Source organism: Monodelphis domestica, chromosome 5 (assembly GCF_027887165.1).
Source record: "Monodelphis domestica isolate mMonDom1 chromosome 5, mMonDom1.pri, whole genome shotgun sequence".
Lineage (NCBI taxonomy): Eukaryota > Metazoa > Chordata > Mammalia > Didelphimorphia > Didelphidae > Monodelphis > Monodelphis domestica.
The window spans coordinates 32,117,857-32,128,291 of NC_077231.1; positions in this window are offsets into that span (position 1 = coordinate 32,117,857).

Here is a 10,435-nt window from a genome sequence, read left to right on the forward strand (position 1 = left end):
TTTTCATTAAGTCTGGATCTTTATATCCCCATCCCGGAGCCTTGGGGGAAGATTTCTGAAAGCTTCCACATGAGCGATGTCTAGGAGCTCCTCAAGAGGGAAAGGATGTAGGTGAGGTATTGGACGCCTCTTTGACACAGACACACAGGCATACACTCGGACAAAGATTTACAACACGCTCCCTACAATTCCTACTGTACTTCCTCAGGAGGAAAGCTATAGCTCAGAGCATTTATTAGAATTGCTGCCTAGACAGCTCCCCGGCACTCTCTTCACTGTCCATGTTTTGGAGCAGGGCACAGGCGCATCCTCTCTTCAAGACTGACTTTTCTGAGAAGGATGCGGAGGCAGGAGCTTTCTCAGGCTGCTCAGCTCTACCTGAAGGGCTCAGGATCTCCCGGCCTCTCCAGCTCAAATTGATTTTCTTAAACTGAAAACATTAATCTCAGAATTGCTGTTTGGGTCACTTATGCTCCAGGGAAGAAATACAGGCAGAAGAGGAAGCCAGGGGCCTGAGACCCAGGCCTGGGCTTGTCTAGGCAGCACCCACTCACAGGTGAGTTATGCAGCTGCCTTGACAACTGGAGTGGGGGTAGGGCAGAGCCCTCCTTCTAGCCCCCATGTCCCCACCAAGTCTCCGAGAGCTTTCCGCACCAAATATTTCAGAGAGAGGAAGAAAAGAGCTGGAGTAAAGTCTACTGGCAGCTCTTCTTACTTCAGTGGCCCGGAAAGCTATTCCTGTGTCCTTTCAAAGCTCAGTGCTGAGCTAGGTTTCACAGGTCCCACCAGAGGTGTCCCAGGTCCAGTCAATCAGGGGAATCACCTAGTTACCCCCATTAGAGCAGGTTGGGATGGTCCAGCGGATTGTGACTAGGTATATATATTTACATTTTTAATGAACTAATCGGTTACCTTAAAATTCCCAGGTAACTCTTTCCGACCTTCCTTCCCCTCGATGCTCTAGAAAAGGTACAATCTGACAAAACCCTACGTCTCACTTATTTCTGTTTCTCAGTTTTTTTCTTGGGAAGTGGACACACACAAATAATTCCTCAAAAAATATTGCCTTGGTTCTACTCATTTCACATAGGTCCTTCCATGTTCCCCTAACATTAGCCTCCTCATAATTTCCTGTTGAACACCACGACCACAATCACAAGCCAGAACCTCTTGGGCCACCTTCCCATGGATGGGCACCCTCCCCCCCCCCATTCAAAGCTGAGCCACATACTGTAGTAACGGCATTGGAATCTCCAAACGACTTATCTAACTTCTGCTGTGTCTTTCCCATGAAGGGGACCTAGCTCCAGCTTTTGTCCTAGGGGAGCCGGACCACCTAAAAGAAAAGAGTCAGGCTCTTTCTGCCTCATTATATCTTTCTTTCTTTATAACCCCATCAGGAGCCCTGGGGTTATGGCAGGGTCTGGAGGATGCCCAGGTTCTTCCTAAAATGTAGAAAGGTATTCAATGTCCAACATAGATCAGGCATACAACAGCTACTTATTTCTTCTGCACAAAAGACAAAGCCTCATGGGTAGAGAAAAGTGAAAGCCGCAACAGTAATAACTTAGAACAAATTATTAAGTGTAACTCTTCTGTACTGCTCTAAGCAGGCTACTGTGAGTCAGGCTATGCTAGTTCTAAGTTATACTGTTCTACTCTTCCTGGCGGCTGACTTAAAACCATCCAAATGTTTTGCAAGATGACTCAAAGCATTTTACATTTCCGTGGCTTCCGGCAAGCCCATGTGGGGGTTGAGCCCCATCCCTTGTCACAAATCAGTTCCAACCAATTTCAAGGTTACTCTCTATCACAGGATTACTGGTGCTCTAGTAAGAAAATGCAATGTGGAAAAAGCAGTTGGGGATCCCAAAGCCCTGGCTCCCAGGCTCAGCTTGCCTACTTTTTCCTATAGATAGAGCTTTGGGCCAGGAGTTAGAAAGACCTGAGTTCAAATCTGATCTCAGACAATTAATAAGTGGATGAACCAGGCAAGTTCCTTGACCTCAGTTTCCTTCAGTTTCCATGAATAATAGCACCTATTTTCCAAAGCCTCAAGGATCAGATGAGAGGGTGTTACAAAGTAGGTACTATACAGATGCTTATTTCCTACTCTAGTGCTATAAGAAATGATGAGTAGAATGATTTCAGAAAAAGCTGGGAAGACAGAAGAACTGATACAGAGCAAAATAAGAAGAACCAGGAGAAAGTTGTTCAAGGAAGCAATATTGTATGATGAATCAGCTACGAAGGATGTAGCTACTCTCAGCAATCCAATGACCCAGGACAGTTTTGGAGGTCTTAGGACACTGAATGCTGAAAACCTCCAGAGAAAGGACTGTTAAGAGTTGGAATGCAAATGAAAGCAGATGCTTTTTCACATTGTTTCATTTATGATTTTATGTTGGTTCTATATGAGTATTCTCTTACAACAATGAGTAATATGGAAATGTGTTATGCGTGATAATACACGTATAGCCTAGATCAAATTGCTTAGCATCTCTGAGATGGAGGGAGCCAATTTGGATCTTATCATTTTGGAAAACGTATGTGGAAATTGTTATTACATGTAAGTGGGGAAATAAAAAATATCTGAATAAAAAATGCTGAATCCCTTCTCTCTAGCCATTAGCGGCTATTGATAAGCAATAAATGTTTATTAAGCCTCTATTATGTGCCTGGCATAGTGCTAAGTGCTAGAAGGACAAAAGAGGCAAGACAGACCCTACTCTCAAGGAGCTAATGGGGGAGACACCATGAAAACAAATAGGTACAAAGCAAATTATGAACCGCTGGAATTAAGAGGGGCTGGAAAAGGCTTCCTGTAGAAGGTGGGATATTCATTGGGACTTGAAGGAAGCCAGGCAGTCAGTAATTAGATCAGAGCAGGGACAGAGTTCCAAACATGGGGAAACTGCCAGAGAAATGCCTATAGCCAAGCAAAGGAATATCTTGGAAGAGTGTGTGCCTGGGAGTAAGGTGCAAGAAGACTGGAAAGGTTTGGGGATTCTTTGAAAGCCAATGTATTTGTATTTTAACTTGGAGACAACAGGAAGCCACTGGATTTTATTAAGTGAGAGGCAGAGTGTCGTGATGGAACCTCAATCTAAATAGTGTTGGGGGCCAATGGGGAATGGCCTGGAATGGGAATGGTCCAGGCCCAAGGTGATGAAGGCTTGTACTAGAGAGGTGGCAGTGTCAGAGGAGAGAAGGGGAGATATTGGAGAGATGGTACAAGGTGAAATCAATAGACCTTGACAACAGCCTGGGCACAGAGGGGGAGAGATAGTGAGGAACCTGGGACAAAGTCTAGGTTGGGAGCTTGAGGGATGGGAGGGTTGTAGTGTCTTCTGATGTAAAAGAGAAGTCAGGAGGCAGGGGCAGGGTTTAGGGGGAAATATAATGAGATCAGGCTTGGACATATTGAATTAAAGATATCTCTTGGATATCTAGTTTGAGATGTCTGAATGGCAGTTGGAGATGCAAAACTGGAGACTTTGGGGCAGGAAAGGTAGATTTAAGAATCAGCAGCATAGAGATGGTAGCCATGGGGAGCAAGGGGTCTGTCAAAGCAGTTTCTTTGTTCTACTCCTCATGGGAGTTTTTGTTTTTTGGAATAGACTAGGGTCCACACCTAAAGGACCTCTTTCTACCCAGGGCAAACCCAGATTCTTTAGGGATCCCTTTAGCAGAGTGATCTTAGTGGTCCAAGCAATTTCCTCTGGGTCCCTTATCTCAAGGGACACCCTAAATTCCCCTCACAGATCCTTGTTACTGCCAGGGAAAAGCAAATGGAATTGCAAGCTCATTGGGATGAGAAGAGAAATGGACTCAATCAGAGAAGGAGCAAAAAATAGCAGCTACTGGTGGATGTTTGGCACAGGAATTTTCACCCTAAGAAGTGGTCAAGCATTTTCCTTTCACAAAAGGTGAACAGGAAGAGCAATCTGAACATTTAACCACTACACAGTAGCAGTCTTCTAAAAAAACCCTTCCTTTCTGTCTTAGACTCAACACTCTGTATTGGTTCCAAGGTAGAAGAATGAGAGTGATCAGGCAAAGGGGGTTAAATGACTTGTCCAGGATCACATAGCTAGAAAGTGTTTGAGGCTGGATCTGAACCCAGAACTTCCTGTCTCCAGGTCTGGCTCTCAATCCATTGAACCACCCAACTGTTCCCAACAGCAGTAATATAACAATTCCATATTTCTCACACTAGTTCTTACCCTGGAAGGATAGTACTCAACACTAGTACTTATCCTGGACTCAATATAGAACATGACAGCATGCCAACCCTTACAGAGAATTCAATAATACAAAAAGTATCAGTACTTAAACAGTCAAACAATCAACCCATGAAAAACTGGCAAAATTAAATCAATACAACTTACTTGTGAGGGAATAAATTCAAGAAAAAAATTCCTGTACATTTTCAATCTAAATTTATTTCTGTTTTGCCAGATTTTCCTAGGATCTTCCAGTTTAGAGTATTTAGTGTCAAAAGTCTCAGATGGGGAATCTTTTGAGGAGTTCCTGCAAAAGTGAAGGGTTCAGTATTCTATGAGATAGACCCAATGGAATTGGCAATTCTCTCTCTCTCTCTCTCTCTCTCTCTCTCTCTCTCTCTCTCTCTCTCTCTCTCTCTCTCTCTCTCGTCTCTGTCTCTATCTCTCCCTCCCTCTCCTTTTTTCTTTGCCTTCCCAAACATATACATACCATACGTGTTATCTCCTTTGAGCCTCACGATAACCCTGTGAAATAGACTGCTATTATTAGATATTATTATCCCCTTCAGATATTTGAAGACAGTCTTTTACTTAATTGGTTTACTTGTCCTCTGGCCTTTTGGGACCTAGGGGAGAATGAGGACTAGTGGCTCTGAATTAGAGGACATCAAATTTTGACTCAATAGGAGGAAGAACTTTGAGCTTTCTAAAAAATGGAAGAACTAGCCATCTTGGCTTTTGGATTTCTCACTTCACTAGGTGGGAGAGAAAAATGTCAGGAGAGAGCTGAATTAAACTCTGTGTGTGTCTGTATGTGTGGTGTGGGGGGAGCCCTTGAATTTTAGGGAAGCTGAAGGCTATTTCCCAAATCCACAGAAGCTACGAGCCTGACACCAGATTTCCCCCCACCCTCATGGGCTCAGTTCTCACCAATCTGTCAAAAAAGAGAAGAACATCACAGAGAAGTTTGGAATTTCTCGGGGACACAGAGCAAAAGGAGAAACTTTTTCCTTCTCTTCTTCCCCCTCTCCCCCTATTCTAACTTTTTCTCCTTCCTTGAGTACTCTTGTGGAAGACTTTCAGCTGGAACAATGTGTGGGGTGGGCCAGCTGGGAGCCAGGGCTAACTACTGCCTGGGCCCCTTTCTTATTGTGGATGCTGGCTATTCATTCTCTTTATTGAGGGATTTGGGGTAGTGAACATTAGAAACCCGAGGGAGGAATTTCAGTTAGATCCCAGAAAGCTGATTGCTCAGACTGTAAAAACGTGGAAACATTAACTCCATAAGGGATGGTTGGGATGATGACCTCTAGTCCCAGGAGGGAAATTCTCTCCCAGGAATTGGGCCCCTACCCGGAGGAATGTGTAGGGGAAGGCCACTGCTGCTCCAGAAACAGTTAGGTTAGCCCCCCCCCATCCCCAAGATGTCAAACAACCTGATGACTCAGCCATGCTCACCTCATTCCTCGGCATGTTGGGCCCCAACCTGACTCAGGCTTGGTTTCTGGGAACCCAGAGATAAAGATCAGGGGGAGATAAGGCTTATCAGAGGGAAATATGCTCTGGTTCACCTTCCCTCATCAATTTCCCCTTCAGGCTGGAATCAGAGGCATTTCTCATTCCTGGTCTCTGCCTCTGCAATCTCTCTTGAGGAATTCTTCTTCGAGTAGCCAGGATCCCTCCACCGCCAGAGGTCATGGGCCCCCTTCTCTCTCAGACTGGACTCTTTCTCTGTACCCATTTGGGGTTTTTTGAGCAGAAAGTTTTTCTTGACAATTTTTGCAGCCAGAAATGCAATTGAGATAAACATATACCACTAAAAATACAGCCTCCCTTATAATGAATGAAACCAGGCTACACAGCTTAAGAAGAAGTAGGCTTTTTGCAGTCCCTATTTCCAGCTTTCCCCCTGCCCTCCTAGGTGTTTCCCCACCTGGGATACTCCAAGGGTCTTGGTCCTGAGAGCACCTACTTTGACAGGTACACAGGTCATTGTCAATTTCCACAGGATGCCCAGACTTTTAGCTTTGCCCAAAGCCTGGGCCATGAACAAGGCAAAGGAGGCAAATCCAGACTCAATGGCCATATAGAAAATGAAAATGAGAACAATGAGCCATTCAGCTCGAATTGCTTTTTACCTCTTTCTGGTGTGTGACCCAAAGGCCGACCACCATCATGAATGATCATTCGGGCAGAGATTTCTCCTGCCATTCCACATCTTCTGGCTTTGGGCTTGTACAATAGCTCCCTGAAGTATTTTATTTTCTTGGATCCATGTGACAGCTTATATTTTGAAACCCCCAGACAGACTCTGGTTCAATTTGGAGACTGATAGTAGCTTCATAACTTTATGAAATCAAAGTAGTAGTAGCAAAGAGAGGGAAAGGTAGGGGAGAAGTAGAGAGAAACTTAGCTTACTAATCTGTTGACCGCCATGATGGATTTGTCTGGTTCCAAACAAATCCTCAGGAACCTTTCCATCACTCATGCCAGCACTTGGCTAATGACAACCAGAACCTTAATTTATTGGCTTATTACCCCACATGGGCCTCTCCCTGACACTATAGACTGTGCCTGGTGCTTTGTTCCCAGGTGGGTGGCAGGGGCTCTTCCCCCTTCCTAAATCTCTATAAGTACCTTCTGTTCTGCGTTTGGTTGGCAGTTCCAGGGCTGATCAATCTGCCCACTCCAATTAAAGACCCTTATTTTAATGATTTTGGTGTTCTGGGTTTTTCAGTTTGATCCATGAAACACAGGGCAGGACTCTGCTTTGTCCCTCCCCCCACTAAACTTTGGGGAGACTCTTTTCCTCTTCAGACTTAAGCTCTAAAGGCAAACAAAATTGTGGTCACTGGCTAAGGGAGATGAAGTTCCAGGCTGCTGAATGTTGCCTCTATTTTTACCTAAGTAAATAGTCACTTGAACTATCTTCTTGGAATATGAATGAAGATGGAAACATACATGAAGAGTATGGTATTGTCGGGGGTGGGGGTGGGGGGGAGGCAGCTGAGTGGTCAGTGGATTGAGAGCCAGGCCCCGAGATGAGAGGTCCTGGGTTCAAATGTGGCCTCAGACACTTCCCAGCTGTATGACCCTGGGCGAGTCACTGGATGCCCAGGATTGATTCTAAGACAGAAGGTAAGGGTTTAAATAAAAACAAAGCTGTAGCATAGGGTGGGCATTAGAGTTTCCATTATGAAGAACTGGAGCCCATTAAAACCTAGTTGAACTCCAACTCCCTACTTCATCCTTCCTCTGTGTTCCAATCGGGTCCCCTCTAAAGAGGATGAGCATTCCTGAGTAAGCCCTGGGGATCTGGGGGTGGGTCCTAGGGCCAGGACAGGGCTTAGCTGCACCTGGGACCTCCAACCCTGAAACCAGTCCAGCAGCCCCCACCAGCCTTTCTGGATTAGCCTTCCTTATCAGTGATGCTGTCCTGGCTGAAGACAAAGTTTGTTTACTAGAGTGGAAGATCTGCATTCCTGACCTGCCGGGCTCTTGGTTTCTTGTCTCTGGACACACTCAAGGGGAATCTTCCCCACCTCTCCCTAAGCCAGGAAATCAAGTGTCAGACTGGTGGGGGGGAGAAGGGACGTGGGGGAAGAGGAGGGGTGAGCTTCATCACTGCCCGGCTGGAGTGAGGGAGTGAGGGGGCTTTGGGTTCTCGGCATTGCCAGGATTCTCAGACTCAGAACTTTAGGAAGACTTACTGCATGGGGCTGGGCAGCAGGCTGGAGGCTTCCTACATTAAGAGGACTCTTTGGGCAGTAACAATTAGGGAAAGGGGTTGGGAGAAAAGAAAACAGGAGGGGGCAGCTGAGTGGTGGCTCACTGGAAAGAGAGCCAGGCCTAGAGATGGGAAGTCCTGGGTTCAATCTGGCCTCAGATACTTCTAGTGGTGTGACCCTGGGCAAGTCACTTAACCCCCATTGCCTAGTCCTTATCACTCTTCTGACTTGGAACCAATATTGATTCAAAGACAGATAGTACATTTTTTTTTTTTAAGAAAAAAGAGAAGGGGCAGCTGGGTGGCTCAGTGGATTGAGAGTCAGGCCTAGAGAGAGGAGGTCCTAGGTTCAAATCTGACCTCAGACACTTCCTAGCTGTGTGACCCTGAGCAAGTCACTTAACCCCCATTGCCTAGCCCTTACCACTCTTCTAACCTTGGAACCATTAAACACTACTGTACTGGTTTTAAGATGGAAGGTGAGGGTTTAAAAAAAAAAGAAAACTGCAAATGAAGCATAAGCATAAAATGAATGAACAATAGCAAGATTATAAAAGAAATCGTTATAAAAGTAAACAAAATCCTAGACCTTGAGTTAAGGACTGCCCCACCCCTTAGATGAAATAACATGGGCATCAGTAGAGTTTAAAGAGTGTAGTTTGAATCCTCTGCCTACAGCTCTGTGACACGGGCCAGTCACCTGATTTATTTGAGCCTCAGTTTCCCCATATGTAAAATGGTGAATGCCTGTAATGATTACCTTACAGAATTATGGTGAGACACAGTGAGATAACGTAGGTAACGCCCTGTAGAAATGTTAAGGAACTGTATAAATAAACATCAGCTCTTATTTATGGCACTATTCCCAAAGTCACAAGATAATGAGTGCTGGAGCTGGGAGAGAAGCTGGGAAAGTGGGGTTCAGTCTGGGAACACTTTTCTTTTTAAACCTTTACTCTTCCTTTCTAGAATCAATACTGTGTGTCAGTTCCAAGGCAGAAGAGCAGTAAGGGTAGGCAGTGGGGGTTCAGTGACTTGGCCAGGGTCACACAGCTAGGGACTTTCTGAGGAGGTGAGTGAGGAGGCAGGTGTAGTAATCTTTGAGAGGAGGAGGAGAGTGTCCCAGGGGACATGAGAGGAGATATGGGGAGAGAACAGAAGCAGGGGGGTTGGCTCTGGGTGGCAGCAGGAAAGGATGGAGGAGAGAATGAATGCCTGCTAGTGGGTTGGTTTCAGCCATTGTTGCTTGGGATGGGCCAGGCTTGAAGGTAAGAACAATCAGACCTCTGAGTCTGCCTCTCCTCTGTGCCTCAGGCTGCCTTTATTGTCCCCAATCATCAATGGTTTCCGTGGCAACCTGGAGGGGGGAGGGGAGGCGACAAGGGGTGGCCTCGCAGAGAGCCAGGTCCCTGCGCACTGTCCCAGAACGTGCAAACACAAACACACACATACAGTTCTGTCTCCATGGAGATCAAACAGCCCCGGTGCACATTGGCCCCGCGCAGCCCAGGGCCCTCCCCCCACTCCCAAGGGAACCGGGAAGGCCTGTTGGGGTTCCAGGATCCAAGCAAGCTGGAGGCGATTCAGTCCCAGATTTGGGCTCAAACCCGCAGCTTCCCAGCCTGGAGCCAGTGGGAGGAAGGACAAGCTTCTCCTCTTCGATGTCAGCCCGTGCACACAAACACACGCCCAGGCACAGATATGAAGCCTGCTAAGGCTCTCGGTCATTTTAAGTCACCTTTCAGCCCTTTCTAGACTCGGCCACGGAAGGGCGGAAAGAGTGGGCGGAGCTTATTGAACCCTCTCTTTTTCCCGGTGAGAAAACGGGGATTTGGGCAAGTGAAGCTACTTGCCCAGCCCAGCCCAGCTCAGCTTTCCTAATGAAAGAACCAGGACCAGACCTCCTTGCGGTGCCTCAAACCAGATACCCCGCATCGCCAAGCTGGGCACCAGCTTTTTGTGTGCCTGGAAACCTCTCCCTTGTTATATGTCTTCTAGCTTCCCAGGTTCCTTGAAGTCCTAGCTGAAATCCCATCTTCTTCTTCTTTTTTGTTTAAACTCTTACCTTCCGTCTAAGAATTAATACTGTGGATTGGCTCCAAGGCAGAAGAGTGGTAAGGGCTAGGCAATGGGGGTCAAGTGACTTGCCCAGGGTCACACAGCTGGGAAGTCAAATTTGAACCCAGGACCTCTGGTCTCCAGGAATGGCTCTTTATCCAGTGAGCTGCCTAACTGTCCCTAAAATCCCAATATCTACAAGAAGCCCTTATTATCCCCCTTAATCTAAGTGTCTTTTCTCTGAGTTAACTCCAATTTATTACATAGGGGTATGTGCATATGTGTGTGTATGAATGTGTGTATATATATCTATATACATACATGTAGATGCTATTATGTTCTCTCTACATGTTATATATAAAGAGAGACAGAGAAATGAAGGAAAGGAGAGAAAAAAGAGAGTGAGAGAGAAAAGAAACAAACA